Raw genomic sequence first — 19,367 nt, 5'->3', positions numbered from 1 at the left:
AATAGTCCAACCGATTGGTATTCGTAGATTTTGGTGGCCATTGTGGGCTGGAAATGCAGCGAGGAACCTCATTTTGTAACCATTCTTGGGTGGCACGTGCTGAGTGCTTTGCTGAGTATTTGCGTGCCCAAGGCTTTAATACACCCTCCAGAATATTTTCGCGATAACATTCGACATTTATTTTGATGCCACGGTCGATTAATACAAGCATAGAGCGACCATCGGCTGTTATGGCGGCCCAAACCATTACCATGACTGGCGCTTGAGATCTGGTGGCAAACCGAAGGTGCACATTTTCAGCAGACCTCATTGGGAAGTAGACACGATAATTTTGTTTGTTTACAAACTGCTGGACATCGAATGTTTTCTCATCGTAGACGGAGAAAACCAAATTCGACAGTTCACCACTTTCGGCCAAACGAAGCAACTCCTTAGCTCTTTTAAGTCTATTTTCTGTTTCACTTGCGGTGTAAGTTCTTGGCCTTTTTGGAATTTCAAGGGCTTTACCACGAGCTCATTTCTTCAATATTTGCGAATGGAATATTGCGATAGGTTCACCGCACGATCCATTTTTCGGCCACTGCGACGCGGGTTTCGATCAAGTCGCTTCCTTACTTTTCGGACCATTTCTGCTGATGTTGCTGTTTTCTTCCGTCCACTTTCTTGGACTTGGACTTTTTCGCCCATTTTTCGACGGGGGTTTCGATCAAGTCGCTTCTTTACTTTTCGAACCATTTCTGCTGATGTTGCTGTTTTCTTCCGTCCACTTTCTTGACGTCGGCGGTGGTACCAGACACAAAAGTTTTATTCACATTTAAATGCTGGAGTGCTCTAACGATAGCCACTTGTGGTTTTCCGGCCAAATATAAAGAAATCACAGTATCACTCTTGAATTCCGAACACGAATAACTTTTTCCTGGAAAATTCTCACCAAAATTCTTCTCTACGCTTGTAAACAATAAAACAAGCTGTCACTGGAATAATTTTAACAGCTGTCGGACGAGTGGCTTAGAAATAACAGCAGTCTGAAATTGGTTGCAGTTTTTTCATCTCACCCTGTACAACTCAAAAATCCCATCAAAGCTTATTTTCTCATTAAAAGATAATCTCTTAAATCCACACAAATAAGATTTAATTTAAATTATATTGAATTGGCTTAAATTTACCACAAACACACACACATATTCCATTTGGAGTCTCATTTCCAGCATCCAATTACCGAGTAAATATTCATAAATATTTTTGAGCGAATTTCCTGAAATGCAAAAAATACAAACACACACACAGACACATTAACTTTAAATATGAAAATGTAAATGAAAATGATTACTTTTAAATGCCACATCCGTTGAGTTGTGATAGTGGCATAAAGCTTTCAATTCTGGTTATCAGATCGGAGTTCACTTCTCCTCTACAAAATGAAATTTCAACATTATCTCTCCGAATATATGGATGGGAATCACTGAAGCGTAGGCGTTTCCTTCCATCAATCAAATTAACACTTCATTAGAGTCGTCATAGGTTTGTGATTGAGTGTTAATTTTCCGAAAAGCTGTACATTCATCGTTTTATAGGTGAAGATACGTCACAACACACTCACACACACACACACACACATTCGAAATCGTTGTTTCTCTCATTTACATGCAAATATGGTTTGAAATACAAGTTGTGACAGCAAGCCGTGTTATTTTCAATTGGGAATTTAACCATTCATTCAATTCTATTATAAAATGTAAAACAGGATCGTATTTTTTTTGTGGGAAAGTAACATATAAGAGGATGAGGAGGATATTACATTTATAGCAACAACAAATGATTGTTGCAAGTTTATAAACTTTATTTTAAAATCATATTTGTGTTATTTACAAAGTATTATTCAAAAAAAAAAAAAATAAAATAAAATAAAGGCACGATTCTGAAAATATTCTCAAGATAAGAGATCTGTTAAAGGACTTCTGAAGAGAAGATAGCTTTTTAAGATCTTCCAGAGAAAAAGAAAACCTTTTATAAGGGAGAGAAACTCTTAAGAGAAGGAATCATGCAAAGAAGGAATCAGACTCCTATAGAAAACAGATTTTTGAAGGGCTTTTACAAAGAAGTGTATTTTATAGGTTTTCAATAGCGAAAAGATCTTCTTCTCTGAACAACGTCCTACAAAGTTCTTTGGTCGCGCCTACCAAAGTTCTTCTATAAATAGACAAACTTTTAAAAGTTTTTACGACCTAAAAAATTTACTCAGAGCAAAACAAGAAAGTAATTTTAGAAAAACCACTGTGCGACAGAATTCAATTTGTTCAATAATTGCAAGGCAATTGCTGCAGGTTATGAAAGTATAGCTATAAAGAGAAAACACGTGTACCGGCATTTTCAAAGTTTACATCGCAGAGTGACCTATATAGCAGACGCAAGTTCCTTCCGCTTTTATTTTATTTAAAATGTTCCAATTAAGATTCCATGGGATCTTGGGCTAAAATACATATAACAACACGAAGATTATTTTGGTAGAATATTTTAACATTCAAGCAAGTCATCATTGATACGGCCAAAACGTGCCTAGTCGAAATGACCGGTTTCGACCCTCTTTGGACCAAATCCGTTCCACAATATTTGGAGTCGATCTAACGATGTCCGTCCGTCTAACTGCCTGTCTGGATGGTTGGTGCACACGATAACTCTCGAAAGGAGTATCCGATTTAGTCCAATCTTGGTGCATCGTAATATTTTTGTCAAACTTAGATCGAGTTCGGATATGAGCAATATGGGCGCATTCCTCCTGGTACCTGGTCGAACTTTAAAAAAATATTGTTTTTTCTGCACAGAAAGAGAAAGGTTAATTCTGTCTTGAAATTTCACACTTCCCAATAAATGTATAAGCCCAAAGTCTGGTGTGAGGATGGAGTATATCGTTCTGGGGGAGGTACCCCCAAAAAAGGTCGAAATTTTCAGAATAAAAAAAATATTTTTTCTGCACAGAAAGAGAAAGGATAATCCGATTTTGATCCATCCTGGCAAATCCTAATATTTCCGTCAGTGCTAGGTCAGGTCGAAAATGGACAATACCGGTCCACTCCATCAAGTACTTCCCCCCAAAGGGTCAACATTTTGAAAAATTACAACTCCTATAAAATGTGATGTAAGAGAGCAATTGTCTTCAAATTTCATATATCCCAATATTTGTATAAACCCAAGGTCTGGTGTTAAAATGGAGTAAATCGGTACCTCCACAAAAAAATTTTCAAAAAAGAGACGTTTTTTACTGCACAGAAAGGGAAGCAATAATCCAATTTCCTCTAACTTTGAAATCCTAATGTTTTGCTTCAGTTCTAGGTCAAGTGCAAAAATGGATAATATCGGTCCACTCCATTGAGTGCCTCTCCCAAATTTTGAATAATTATCAGAGCCCGATTGTCTTAAAATTTCACACATCCTACTATTTTTATGAACCCAAGATCTGCTATTAAGACGGAATATATCGGTCCACTCCTTCTGGTACCGCCCCCACAAAAGATCGACATTTTGAATATCCATTAAGCTCATAAAATGAGAAATTAACATCGGATTCCATTTAGACCCAACAAAGGGTCCAAGTTTTGCATAACCAAAATTTTAATAAAATCAGAAATAAACATCAGGTTCTCTTTATTTTTCACACATACCAACATTTTTCCTCACACAAGATCCCGTGTGAAGATGGGATATATGGTACCTCCTTCTGGTACGTCCCCACAAAGGCTCAAAATTTTGAATATCCATGAAGCTCATAAAAAGCGAAATCAACATCCGATTCATCTCAATATATCAATCAACACAAGATTTATTATAAAAATGGAAGAGATCGGACCTTTTTTTGCTACTTGCCCCACATAGGGTCTACGATTTTGAAAAACAAAACGCTCAAAGAATGCGAAATAAGCATTCAACTCTCTTCAAATTTCACACATACGAACATTTTTGCTAACACAAGATCTGTTGTGAAGATCCTATATATCTGCGTACCCCTTCTGGTACCCACAAAGGGTCAAAATTTTCAATACTTTTATCTTTCATAAATTGCAAAACAACTGAGATGGCCATATTTGTGAGATTTGTAGCCATATTTTCCAATCGATTTTCCTAAAAAAAATTGTATTGTAGTTTCATTGAGTGTATAAAACCTTCCGAAAGAAAATATTTAATATAAATACACATTTCCACCCATCCCTATTTACTCCTCCTCCCATTTGAAATGCAATCGTCATCTTGGCACAATGAGGGAGTATAGGCGAAAATAAAATAAACCGACTGACAACAGCAACATCTGATACCTCAGCCGTACAACAAAGTACCAGGCTTTTTATCATATTTTTTTCCTCTCTTTCTTCATTCAAAAAGCAAATCTGCCTCCGTGTCTTTATTTTTTTACAAATTCTCTTTGTGCCCCGCCAACAGTTTCCTGTTACTTCGATTTTGACAACGGTTTCCCAGCGATGAACAGCCAACAAAAAATCATTTCAAAATAATGCATAAATAAGCATCTTCAATATCTCAAAAGCATCGTCTATCCAACCATCCATCCATCCGCCATGAGTAGGTCGGTCTTGTGTTTCTGTCCATTCATTCATCAGGGTGTCAGAAATTGTAATTTGTACAGTTCTTCTAAGCAGTTTTCTTTCATATTTTGTTTTTGTAGTTTTTTTCTGAGCTGTTGCCGTTTAGCAAAAATTTATAACCAAAACAAATAAAAGGGAGAGGGAGAGAGCGTGAAATCGAGCAACAAAATGCCAAATAAGTCTGAAGAAAAAGAATTCTGAAACCATTTGAACATGTTTATTTATATTTATTTGCTGGGTGTTTTGTGGTCCAAAAAAGGAGCAAAGAAATAGAAAAAGTATTTCATATGCAATGTGATTTTGAGGGGGGGAAATCAAAAATCGATCCTTGGATTATTTTTCATTATTGAATGGAATAAAATGCTGCTGAATTGAGATTACAATTATTTGTTGGTTCCACATTATGTGGATTCTACTGTATCTCTTGTATATGCTTGTTCAAATGATTTGAGAGTTCTGGCTTCCTAATTATAGAGAGTTCTAAGCACTACCCAGCAACAGCTGCCTTCATATCAAATGTTCAGTCATATGGCTAGAGAAGGTATATATCATTTGATACGACAAAAACGTGCCTCATCGAAATAACGGTTTTAGACTGTGGGTCTCTTTGGACCAAATCCATTTCAGGACATTTGAAGTCGATCTAGAGATGTCCGTCCGTCTGTCTGGTTGGCTGGTGCATACGATAACTCTCGAAGGGAGTATCCGATTTGATCCAAAGTTGGTACATCGGAATATTATTGTCAAACTTAGATCTAGTTCGGAGATGGGCAATATCGGTCCACTCCTTCTGGTACCTCCCACACAAAATGTCAGAATTTTCAAAGAAAAAAATTTGCTGCACAGAAAGAAAAAGCATAATCCGATTTTGCTCCAACTTTGCAATTCCTAATATTTGCGTCAGTGCTAGGGCAGGTGTGAAAATGGACAATACCGGTCCACTCCATCAAGTACTTCCCCCACAAAGGGGGAACATTTTGAACAATTACAACTGTTATAAAATGTGATGTAAGAGTCCGATTGTCTTCAAAATACACACATCCCAATATTTATATTAACCCAAGGTCTGGTGTTAAAATGGAACATATCGGCCCACTCCTTCTGGTACCTCCCCCCACAAATGGTCGAAATTTTCAAAAAAATATATTTTCTGCACAGAAAGAGAAAGGATAATCCGATTTTGCTCCCACTTTGCAAATCCTAATATTTGCGTCAGTTCTAGGTCAGGTGCAAAAATGAATAATATCGGTCCACTCTATGAAGTACCTTTCCCACAAAGGGTCACAATTTTAAATAATTATAACTCTTATAAAATGTGATGTAAGTGTCCGATTGTCTTCAAAATACACACATTACAATATTTTTACTAACCAAAGATATGGTGAGAAGATGGGATATATCGGTCCACTCCTTCTGGTACCTCCCCCACAAAGGGTCAAAATTTTGAATGTCAAGGAGTCTCATAAAACACGAATTTAACATCCGATTCCATTCAGACTCGGTCAATATTTCTATCAACACAAGATCTGTTATCAAGATGGTAGAGATCGGGCCACTCCTTCTGGTACCTCCCCAACAAAGGGTCAAAGTTTTGAATAACCAAAACGATTTCAAAATCCGAAATAAGCATTCGGTTCTCTTCATATTTCACAAATCCCATTATTTCAACTAACACAAGATCTGCTGTGAAGATGGGTTATATCGGTGCACTCCTTCTGTTACCTCTCCCACAAAGGGCCAAAATTTTGTATTCCATGAAGCTCATGAAACATGAAATTGACATCCGACTCCATTCAGATGTGGTACATCTCAATTTTTCCAATTTTTCCTCGTGCCTTCCCCATAGAGGGCTAAAAATCCCACAAAGGGTCAAAATTTTGAATCTACAAGAAGTTCATAAAACACGAAATTAACATCCATTTCAATTCAGACTTGGCACATCTCAATATTTCCATCAACACTAGATCTGCTATAAAGATGGCCGAGATCGGACCACTCCTTCTGGTACCTCCCCCACAAAGGGTCAAAGATTTAAATAACCAAAACGATTAAAACCCCCGAAATAAGCATCCGGTTCTCTTCAAATAACACCCATCACAATATTTCTATTAACACAAGATCTGCTGTGAAGATGGGTTATATCGGGTCACTCCTTCTGTTACCTCTCCCACAAAGGGCCAAAATTTTGTATTCCATGAAGCTCATGAAACATGAAATTAACATCCGACTCCATTCAGATGTGGTATATCTCAATTTTTCCAATTTTTCCTCGTACCTTCCCCATACAGGGCTCAAAATTTTGAAAAACAAAGCGCTCAAAGAATTTAAAATTAGCTTCCAACTCTCTTCAAATTATACACATACATACATTTTACCTAACACAAGATATGCTGTGAAGATGTGATATATCTGAGAACCCCTTCTGGTACTGCAGCCACAAAGGGTCACAATTTTCAATAGTTGTATAAGTCATAACTTGGGAAACAAGTCGGCGATTCTGAAATCTGAAATATTTTTCTCAACCAGAAACCTGAGAATCTAATTTGATGTCAACCCTTCAAATTAGAAAATGGGGGTTTTCAATGGCGGTTGTGTGAATTGGAATTTTTATTATTTAGAGATAATTGCCAATCTATAAAATTGTCTTTCTTAATACCTTATAACCACTGTTTTCACTCACTACAATCTCCAAACTTTTATTTATGCATCGTTTCATTTTCAGTTTTGTCTGTTTTTTTTTTCTTTTGTCAGCCTTTTTTTTTTTTGAAATGGATACCCCCGGAGATAAAAAAGCCAAAGAATAAAAGGCGGCCTTTTGTAATGGTTTTGTTTGTTCAACAACACAAACTTCACATCTTTGGACTGACATTTGAACATGTGGCCCATTTGTTGTTGCTACTGCTGTTGTTGTTGTTTCTATTGCTGCTGTCGATGAGACTGCAGTTTGTCTACTCAAATGGACGTTTTTGTCTGTTTGCGTCTTGAGATACTCTTCTTTGTCTCAATTTTTTTCTTTTTATTTTTTTGCAAAACATTTTCCTATCTCAGAAAAGAACCAACGCACACTCACACACAAAAGAAATTGTAATTGTCCAAGATAGAAAAGCGAAGAAGACGAAGAAAAACCCAAACGGAAAATTTGTTGCTCTTTACATAGTTCGGGTGATATATCATTGTCTTGTTAAAACATTATGATGAACTCAAAGTGTTTGTTACGGGCGGATGGGCTTTGATGTTCGCTTTCAAAGGAAAGAATGTGAAATTGACATGAAATCATATTCAACAACAAAGTGGTGAGCGTTTTTCTTTCGCTTTAAGTGTCCAAATATTTGTATTGGAATTTTGTGGAGATTTTCATGTTGGGGGGATTTGAGGTTTTAGGGGTGGTTATGAAATGGGTGATATATTCAGGAGGACTAAGAATAAATGTTAAGAATATATTTTAAGGATGTTCAGATTCAGATTCGATTTAAGGACCGTTGCCCAAGGATTATGGGACCCACAAGATTCAATTTTTTTTAGAATATTTTTAAGGTCTGTAGGAGGCAAAAAAAAGGACAATATTTTTAATGACCCTGATTTTTTTATTTTTTTAAGACATTGGTTCTTTTTTAAAATAATTTTCAAGGACTAACAATCGTGGATTTAAAAAAATATTCATATTTTTTATTGTTATGTTTCCAATTACCAAATGAGCTTGAAGCGTGGATTTCTAAACGTGTTTTTTCAAGGACTACATGATCTAGAAACGTAGACTTTACAATGAGCTACAAATATGGATTTTTTAAAATTAATTTTTTAAACCACTTTTCTCACGGACCAACTCAGCTATAAACGGCAACATTTTAAAAGTATTTTCCAAGGACCAAATGAACGTGGATTTAAAAAAAAATATTTTTAAAGGCCAAATGACCAACAAAACGTGGATTTTTTAGAAAATATTTTCAAATAAACGTGGATTTTGAAAAAAAATTTTTCAGGGGCCAAATAAACTTGGATTTTAAAAACTATATATTTTTAAGGACCAAATGAACGTGGCTTTTTTAAAAAATATATTTATTTTTAAGGACCAAATGAACGTGGATTTTTAAAAAATATGTTTAAGGACCAAATGAACTGGAATTTTTAAAAAAAATATTTTTAAGGACCAAATGAACTTGGATTTTTAAAAAATATTTTTAAGGACCAAACGAACGTGGATTTTTAAAAAATATTTTTAAGGACCAAATGAACGTGGATTTAAAAAAAAAATATTTTTAAGGACCAAATGAACTTGGATATTTAAAAAAATATTGTTAAGGACCAAATGAACGTGGCTTTTAAAAAAAATATTTTTAAAGACCAAATGAACTTGGATTTTCAAAAAAATATTTTTAAGGACCAAATGAACTTGGATTTAAAAAAAATATTTTTAAGGACCAAATGAACTTGGATTTTTAAAAAATAGTTTTAAGGACCAAATGAACGTGAATTTTTAAAAAATATTTTTAAGGACCAAATGAACGTGGATTTTTAAAAAATATTTTTAAGGACCAAATGAACCTGGATTTTTAAAAAATATTTTTAAGGACCAAATGAACTTGGATTTTTAAAAAATATTTTTAAGGACCAAATGATGAATGAATTAAATAATTTCAAGGATCAGAAAAGCTACTATCTAGACTACATATAAATGTATATTTTTTAAGGACTATTTTTTTAAATTTAAATTTAAGAAAATATCTTCGAGAATCAAATGGCGAATGAATGAAATATTTTCAAGGAGAAGAGATAGAAGGCAACAATTTTGCACATTTGTGTATTTTGCCAGGTTAAGGCAGGTAAAGTAAATGATCCATGTCTGTCCACGTTTTTGTATAGCCCCCATATAACGATGCCCCTACATTCGGTATTTTCATGATTTTAGCGACATTATAGACGGGAATTGTTTCAAATTCCGTATTTGAAATTCGGATTCGGTACGACAGTCTATAAAAAAAACGTAACAGTTTTCATTTAAATTTCTTCCAAATGGTGGAGGGTATTAAAAGTTCGGCCGGTCCGCTTTTTTACTAGTTTTAAGAATATTTTTGCAATGACTGAACGAAAAACGTGGACTTCTTCAAGGATTTTGAGAGACACAAACGTTAAGAATATTTTATCAATGACTGTAGCAAAAATGTATGTTTGCAAATGCAATTTCTTATTTTAATTTGTTAATAGATACTAGATAAAAGAACCATCAGATCTACAAACTTAGATTTTATAAGGATATTATTAAAAAAAATCAAAGCTAAATACCTGGATTGTTAGTAATTTTTTTTAAGGACTAGTTGGGCCTCAATTATGAATGTTCGGAATAATTTAACAACATTTTTTGTACATTTTAACATTTTTTGTACATTTTTTAGAATAAATTTTATAACCTATAACCTATAATTGCCACTATGGAACCTCCATTATTTCTGTAAACAATTTTGTTCGCCAATTTGTCAAAGTAATTTAATTTTATTTAATATGCCTGAAATAGTAGACGACAATGTCCTCCCATCCCTACCTGCCACTAAAGGAGACCCCCTGCCCCTTACCCACACTTGTTTTTCTTCTTCTTTAATTAAAGTGACTAACATAGGCACTTCTTCGGTAATTGATTAGCTGTCATTAGGTTTTGCATGTTTTTCGCATTATTGACAATTAACTTTGATTTGTACGTTGTTGGCCGCATGGCCTGGGTAACTGTCAGTGATGGTAGGTGTTGTTGTTGCTGCCTTTTTTGTCATTGTCTTGTTATCACCTCTCTGATTTGCGTATTTTATGCATTATCAACGAACGATGTAAGCACGTTTTTCTGGCATATCTTAGATATTTTAATTTAATTTTCAAATAACATTGACATATCCAGGAATTGCGTGAAAATACTCAACGACATCGACGACGACAACGACGACAGTATTGCTTGATTATTGACACTTTACATGATTTATTTTGCGAATAGCTAATAAGTAGATCCCTATCTCAAACCCCATTCAATGGGGGCGAAAATAAGGAACACAAATTAATTAGAGAAACAGATATCGCTTACATGGAATGCTAAATATTTATTCAATGAACAACGGCAGCAAATGTTGATTTATGTTAATAATGGCGTACCCTATATCACCATATGTAACGAAATCTAAAAGATTGCAAATGCTGTTTGTCAAAATGGCTGATTAATTTTTTTAATAATAAAAAAGAGTACAAAAGTTATACCTATCACTAAAAATTCCAAATATGTCTTTTTATGAGTTGATATGTGTTAGCGGGTAAAACGTCGTTTTATATACAATTTCATATTTATAAATTCCTTTTCCAGAACAAGAAAAAATTCACTACCTTTGCAATTATCGCAAGTTTTTTCTTTATGAATTTGGATAGTTTCCACCTCGGTAACGATGTGGCGGAAACTTATTCCTAAAAACTATATATTTCTAACTGTCTACGTCTCATAAACTTTTATTGTATAATTAAACAATTGGCACTGATAACCTATGTAAATTTACGTCACTTATGTATGCATTTGCCAAGAAACAAAAACAAAATGCTTCCATTTCTTTACACTGTTTTGAGCAAGTTTTGTTTTTTTGCCCTCAGCCATATGGCTACAGACGGTACATGTCATTTGAAAGGATCCAAAACGTGCCTCATCGAAATAACGGTTTTACATCCCTGGTGTCCGTGGACCAAAATCGTTTCAGAACATATGGAGTTGAACTACAGGTTTTGGTCCGTTCGTCATTGTTATATTGGGTTATTTGGGGTCTATAAGAAAACGTGGACCTGCATAGGCAACTATTGCCATAAGCCATTAAAATATTCGAATACGAAACTTAAAAAAAGGTGAATAATGTAGCTAAAATCATCAAAATAACGAATATAGGGAGGTACTGTTTTATCGGGACTATACCAAGACCTGGACCTGCATAGACAATTTTCTGTCATAAACTGTAGTTCCCATTACGAACTCTTAATACGAAATTTGCAACAACTCCGGTGAATAATGTCGCTAAAATCGTCAAAATATCGAAAAGCAGGGGGCTGTATGTAGGCTATAAGTTCGTGGACCTATATAGACATTTTTCTTCCAGTGGAAAAAGTACTTAGAAAGAACTTCTTATATAGATTTGTAGACAATTTCATTAAAAATGTAGCTAAATTTATCAAAATACCGAATATAGCGAGTTGCCGTTATATGGAGTAACTCTCTATAGACAATACCCTTTCCGGGGGTAAAATACTCAGAACGAACTCCTTTTGTGGATTATCAAACAATTTCATTGAGAAATTTGGCTACAATCATCAAAATACCGAATATCGTGGGGTACCGTTTTATGGGAGCTATACGATATCGTTGACCGATAGCCCACCTTCAAACATAACCTACCTGCAGACAAAAGACTGACCTGTGCAAAATTGTAGCTTCCAATCAATATTCGTTTTGACTCTAGCGTGATTACAATAGACGGACAGTGCTATCTCTTAGAATTTCACACCGATCAACAATATGTATATTTTGTTATGTCTAAAATTATTATTTCGATGAGTTACAAACGGAATGACGAACTTAATATATCCTCAATACTATGTATGGTGGAGGGTATAAAATCCACTTTTGTATCACTGGAGGACTTTGAAAAGATACTCTTAAAATATCATAGATTTTGGCCCTAAAAGTATGTTATTAAAAATCGACGTTTGTGGCTTTGATGGCCCTTGGAAAAACATTCTTACAAAAATGCACGTTAAAAAGTCAGCTCTGCGAAGCTTTGGATAAATCCTTTCAGTCTCAAATTGTTCTTAAAAATTATTCTAATTCCAGTTTGTACCTTTTATGGTCCTTGAAAAATAATCCACACTCATATATTTTTATCCTTGTAACATATATTTTAAAAAAATCTACGTTCGTAACTCCGAAAGTCCTTGAAAAGAATCAAATATCGACGCACAGGGCTCAGTAAGTCCTTTAAAGAATATTTTTGGATGAAAAATAAAAAAAAAAATAGTTTGTGGCTCAACTGGTCCTTGAAGATATATTGCTCAAAAAATCAACGTTTGCGGCTCTAATGGTGTTTGAAAAATTAAAAAAATTAAAAAATTCGAGTTTGTACCTTTAATGGGTCTTAAAAATAGTCTTAAAAGTCCACTTTTGTGGCTATGATGGACCTTGAGAAGTACTTTTAAAATATTCATGTTTGTTGCTGTTGCACATCAGCTATAGGTGGTACAAGAAAACTTTTTCTTAAAAATTAATTTCTATAGCTCTGATATTCATTAAAAAAAGTATATCAAATTTCCAAACTTGTACTTTTAATGGTTTATGGAAAAAATTCTTAAATTTTTCTTGACAAAATCTTCTCGAAAAAAGTCTAGTAGTCCTTGAAAAAATATTAAACGAAAAATACAGGTTAGTGGCTTAGTCCTTGGTTGTCCTTGGAAAAACATTGTTTTAAAAAATATGCATTTGTAGCCTTTGGGGTTCTTCAAAAATTCGCTAAAAAATCACGTTTAAATCTCAAATATTCCTTGAACAAATTTTAAAAAAAATATATAAGTTTTTAGATCAGGTGGGTCTTCGAAAAATATTTTAAAAATCCACGTAATCGTAAGGAAATAATACATTTTTGTGAATTTTAATTTTTTTTAAACTGGGCTAATATTTCCAATAGTTGAAAACAAAAATTAAATGTATTGAAAAATTCCGCATTTTTGTATTTTTTTTTTTTTTTTTGTTTGTATAATTTTTTTAATTTTTCACTTTTTTTTTTAATTTAATTTAATTTTTTTTTTAATTTTTGTCGCTCTGTGTTTTTTCTAATTGCGTTTGTGTTTTCAGATTGTTTTTCCACGTTGTCATTTAATGTCAATTATGTTTTATTGTTGGCAAAATGATAACGGCAACAATGTCTGAAGCTAATCATGCTGATTGCATTTTAAACTACCCCCCTATAGGGGGGTTCTCTATAGAGAACCAAATCGCATTTGTAATTCAAAAACATATTTGTTGACTTTTTAAATTGCGAATCGCAGCACAATCGCACGCAATGGAAATATTCGAGACGAGACAAATTTCTTGAAAAATATAATAAAAAAAATTAATTGGCATTTCTGTAGGGGAAATGTTTTGAATGTTTTCGAGGAAGTTTCTTCGAAATTTTGTTATGTTGCTTTTTTTAATGTAAGTTTCAGAAAGAATATAAGTTTTTTTTATTTTAAAAATATATAAACAAATTATAAATTTAAAGGCTGCATATTTTGGTATTGTCGTGGCGGGGCATCAAGAATTTATTTATTTGTATATTATTTATTTCAATAAATTCCTTTTTTTAATGATTTGTTTTTATTTTTCTTTCAGATATTACTTAATTAAGCACACGTTGTAGTGGACCATAACATAAGGCAACAGAAACAAAAGGTAAGATCCAGGGTTAGATATTATTTTTTAAAGGTCCAGGAGGGTGGTTAAAAAAATTAAAATTAAAATTTTCGAAAAACATATACAGGGTGAAATAAAAAAACTGCAACAAAGTCAAACGAAATAGTTTTTACACAAAATGTCGGAAATAGCATTAAATTTTAGAATAAGTTTAGATATGTTGAAATTTGTCACCTTTGGTACGTCAAACGACATAATTTTTATTTTATTTTTTTTTCATTTAATTTTTTTTTTTTAATTCTAAGCAAAAAATTTCGGAAATAGCATCAAAATTTAGAATAAGTTTAGAATTGTTCGAATTGGTTACCTTTGGCACGAATTATGGCCTTCAAGCGACCAATGAAACCATCACACGCTGCCCGAATGTTGCTCTGCGGTATTTTGTCCCATTCCCAGCGAAGCGCTTGTTTGAGATGTTCGGCACCTCCAATTTTTTTTAGTGCCAGCCCTGCTTTCCAAAATACTCCAGACACAACAGTCCAACGGATTGGTATCCGGAGATTTTTGTGGCAATTGTGCGCTGGAAATGAAGCGAGGAACCTCACTTTGTAACCAATCTTGGGTGGCGCGTGCTGAGTCCTGTTGGAATGTCCAAGGTCTGCGAGATCTTAATACACCCACCAAAATATTTTCGCGATAATATTCGGCATTTATTCTGATGCCACTGTCGATTAATACGAGCGGAGAGCGACCATCGGCTGTTATGGCGGCCCACACCATTACCATGGCCGGCGCTTGAGTTCTGGTGGCTAACCGAAGATGAAAATTTTCAGCTGACCTCTTTGGCAAGTAAACACGATCATTTTGTTTGTTTACAAACTGCTGGGCAAGGAATGTTTTCTCATCGGAGACGGAGAAAACCAAATTCGGCAGTTCGCCACTTTCGGCCAAGCGAAGCAACTCTTTAGCTCTTTTGAGTCTATTTTCTTTCAGATGCGACGTAAGTTCTTGCACTTTTTGGAATTTCAATGACTTCACCTAGAGCTCATTTTTTAAATATTTGCCGAATGGAATATTGCGATATGTTCTGCTCACGAGCCATTTTTCGGCAACTGCGGCGCGGGTTTCGATCGAGTTGCTTCTTTACTTTTCGAACCATTTCCGCTTATGTTGCTGTTTTTTCCGTCCACTTTCTTGACGTCGGGCTACGCGACCAGTATCACGGTAACGAGCAATGGTACGAAACACAAAAGATTTATTCATATTTAAATGCTGGAGTGCTTTAACGATAGCCACTTGTGGTTTTCCAGCCAAATCGAAAGAAATCACACTATCACACTTGAATTCCGAACACGACTAACTTTTTTTTTGAAAAATTATCCCCCAAATGCTTTTGTACGCTTGTAAACAATATAAAGAGCTGCCACTGGAATAATTTTAACAGCTGTCGGACGAGGGGCTTAGGAATGACAGCAGTTGGTTGCAGTATTTTCATCTCACCCGGTATATTTGAAAATGCTTGAAATACTTCATGTGCTAAATTGGAAGAATCCATTTGAGTTCACTTTCATATTGACTTCCATTTTATTCTCATTTTTATTATTTTTTTTTTAATTAATTAATTTATTTTTTTATTTTTTATTTAGTTATTTATTTATTTATTATTATTATTATTATTTTTTTTTTTTTTTTTTGAGTATGATTTCTACAGTGGAGACCTTTGATTTTTTTTTTTTTTTTTTTTTTTTCAATAATAAAGGACTAGAGACTATTCTTTAAATGCTCCCCAGAAGGGTTCAAAAAACATGCATTTCAAAATGTTTGCAATACTTCATGAATTAAATTCAAACAATCCATTTGAGTTCACTTTAATATTGACTTCAATTCCATTCTCTTGCTTGCAACCTCAATTCCAACAAATAATTCTTTCTTAAATTATACTTTGGCCTAAAGCCCTGAAAACATTTTCTCAATTCACTTAATGTCCTTCATAGTTTGTTCGTTCCATCGTTTGTTTGTAACGATGCTTTCTTTTTCTCCCTGTTATGTTATTGTCATTTATTATTCAATATCTTTGTTATGTTTTATTAAAAAAAAACTTGGGGGCCAACATAAATTTATTTTCATTCTCCATGGAAACACTTTTTCCACTGGCCTTTTCACTTTTTCTACTCCTCCACTCTGTCCTTCCAAACACTGACTGCACCAGTTTTCCTATCACCGGCAAAGGCCTAGGCCAGCCGTGTCTGTTAAAACATTTATCGAAAAAGCCACAGCAACACAAAACGGGAGGATCCAATTTGTTTAAGAAAAGAAGGCTGCAAAAAAATAAGGAAAAACTCCAAGGGAGGAGAGCGAATAAAGATGAAATTCATATAAAGCAAATGTTTCCATTTCACGCGAATATATCAGAATTTATGAGGTTATGTTTGTTGTCATTTTTTTCTCTTCTTCTTTTCTGCAAGAAGAAAATATTGTTATTGTAGAAAAGGGAGAACAAAAAAACCACCGACGAAGAATAGATGCTGAACGAACGAGCGAACAACACAAGGAATCATTTTGCCCAAGAATGTGGAATGAAAATGCATTGACTGCCTGCCTGCCTGATAATGACAGGCAAAATAAATATCGGAATGGAATATGTTCCTTGTGGCTGGTTATTTACAAAAGGCCATGAAGCCAAAATTGTGTCCCACAAATAAATGGATTTTGAAAAGTTTTAATGCGAGTGGTTAAACATGTTAAGGCTATGGGAGTTTTCATTATTAAGAAAAATCAATTAAAATTTGGTTCACAATTTTATTGGAAATGCAATGACATATAAAATTGTCCTGGATTTTTAATAAGAATTTTGTTGGTTACAATTAACCTACTCTGGACAAATTGAATCTAAACAATATAAATGAACCCCAATTTCCCCACACTAGCTGCAGGCTTTTCTAGAAGTTATAACCCACTATTCTGTATTTAAGGTCTTTACAAACAATTATCTGAGGGTCTTCATAAAAAAATTTAAGAATCCGTAAATTCAACATCGAAGGTCTTCATAAAAAAATCACAGGTCCATGATTTTAACCCCGAAAATACTCACAAAAAATATTTAATAAACAATAATTTTGGCTCCGAAGATCTTCACACAATTTTCTCAAAAATTCATGATAAAAACTTCGAAAGTCCTTGCAAAAAATATTCTGCAAAAACTGCAGATTTTGCCTAAGGAAGATTTTTCTGACAAATTTCCTTTTTAAAGTCCAAGGTTTTTGAAGACGTATGGAAAAAACATACATTATAATCAATTATTTTGTTCGAACTTGGCTCCGAACGTCTTCCCAGGAAATTTAGAAATCCTGATGGGGCTTTGATGGTCTTCCCAACAAAAACTATTAAAAATTGTGAATTCTTGATCCGAAAGTCATCCCAAAAATAACTTTTGTTGGTACAATTAACCTACTCTGGACAAATTGCATCTAAACAATATAAATGAACCCCAATTTTCCTACACTGGCTGAGGGTCTTTATCAAAAAATTTTAAGAATCCGTAATTTCAACACCGATGTCTTCATAAAAAAAATTCCAAGGTTCATGATTTTAACCCCGAAAATATTCACCAAAAAATTAAAAAAAAATCAAGTACTTCTTAAATTTAAAAATCCGTAATTTCAACCCCGAAGGTCTTCATAAAAAATATTCCGAGGTCCATGATTGAAACCCCGAAATATTCACTAAAAACATTTAAAAATCCGAAGATCTTCACACAATTTTTTTTTTTAATTCACGACATTGTCCCTGAAAGTCCTTACCAAAAATATTCTCCAAAAACTGCAGATTTTACTTTAGAATATCTTCCTGACAGATATTCTATTAATAATCCGCTATTTTGTTCCAAAGGTTTTCAAAAGAAAATATTTACACAAAAACCCAACATTTTTCCTCTAAAAATCATAAAAAATGTTATTCCAAACCACTATGCCTTGTCTCGAAAAGAACAAAAATATCCATAATTCTGGATGCGAATGTCGATACGAAAATAATTTTTAAAAATGTTAGATTTTGACTTCAGAGGGTATTCCAAAAATATTTACAAATATCCAAAATTTTAAGAGCTAAGATTCTTCACAAATATAATTCTTAAATAAACAAACGAATATGGCCCGGATGGTTTTTACAAAACTCTCCTTAGAAATTCCGAATTTTGGCAACAATATTCTTTGAAAAAAAAAAAATATTATCCGAACATCTTCCTAAAAAGGCATTTGAAATGCCTGATTTTGGCTTAGATGGTCTTTCCAAAAAAAATTTTTTTTAAATGTTCTCGATATTTGACCCCGAAGGTCTTCCGAAAAATATTTTTAAACATCCAAGATTTTTGGCTCTAAAGGCTCAATTTTAGTCAGACGGTCTTCCGTAATTTCGGCATCAGCATTCACGAATTCGAAAATATTTCTAGAAAAACATGGAAAGTTCAGAATTTTTGCTACGAAAGTCTATTTGAAAATAATTTTTAACAGTCCGATTCGAACAATTCTAGATCTCGGCTATGAAGGCCTGATCAAAAATGATTTGAAAATTTCTCGGTTTTTTAAAAATATCTGTGGTAATAAAGTCCTCAAAAAGTCTCAAAAATCCCCCATAGTCCTTTGAAAGATAATATTACAAAGTCCACCGTTATAAAAAGAAAGGTCCTTTGAAAAAATCTTACAAAATTTATGCTCATAACGAAGAAGGTCCTTTGGAAAATCTATGCACACAAAGGATAAATAGGAAGATCCTTTGAAAAAAAATTCTTTAAAATTTAAGATTAAAAAAAAATGAGGGTCCTTATCTTAAATCTTAAAAAATCGCTTTTACAAAATAGAGGTCCTTTAAAAAAATAGAAATCAAAAATCCAAAGAATGTACTTAAAAAAAAAATTAAAAATTATATCTTTAAATATTTCTCATTTTAAGAGAGAAGGACTTTTGAAGATCTTAAAAAAACCTGTGATCGTGCGATGGAAGGTCGTTTGAATCACACAGACATAACTTTAAAAAGGATGTATTTTAGGCAACAATTTAAAAAAAAAACAATGTTTTAAGATAAAAGTTCTATAAAAAATTCTAAAAAGTCTATGATCTTTGAAACCCATCTTTAAATATACGATTATAAAGGAGAAGGGCCTTTGAAAAAATATCATTACTCTAAAAGTCTCGAAAATGAGGAACTCATCCTTCCAGTTCCCGGAATCGACAGACGCCTAGATTCACACACAATCCTGTTGAGAACTCTAGCGATGTCGTTCTTGTTTGCGGTGTAGGGAAATGAAGGTGTTAAATGTTCGGTATCTTTATTCAGAGTGATCTTATTCTTCTTACATCCTTCAAACGAAACCTGAAGATCTTTCTACA

The 19,367-nt window shown here is 33.6% G+C and overlaps 1 protein-coding gene across 3 annotated transcripts in view; it reads left to right on the top strand.

Annotated features, from left to right (window-relative positions):
• Positions 1-19,367, top strand: part of LOC131801244 (trichohyalin-like) — a 292,580-nt gene that overhangs the window by 217,238 nt on the left and 55,975 nt on the right. For all 3 annotated transcript variants that reach the window (XM_059119681.1, XM_059119679.1, XM_059119680.1), the window contains one exon: positions 13,963-14,022. The gene's annotated coding sequence lies outside the window, so the exon portion shown is untranslated. The remainder of the gene's footprint in view (positions 1-13,962; positions 14,023-19,367) is intronic.

This window comes from Musca domestica, unplaced genomic scaffold, assembly GCF_030504385.1.
Source record: "Musca domestica strain aabys unplaced genomic scaffold, Musca_domestica.polishedcontigs.V.1.1 15, whole genome shotgun sequence".
Classification (NCBI taxonomy): domain Eukaryota; kingdom Metazoa; phylum Arthropoda; class Insecta; order Diptera; family Muscidae; genus Musca; species Musca domestica.
Note: the sequence above shows the minus strand (reverse complement) of the source record. Positions and strands in the feature narration are given on the sequence as shown.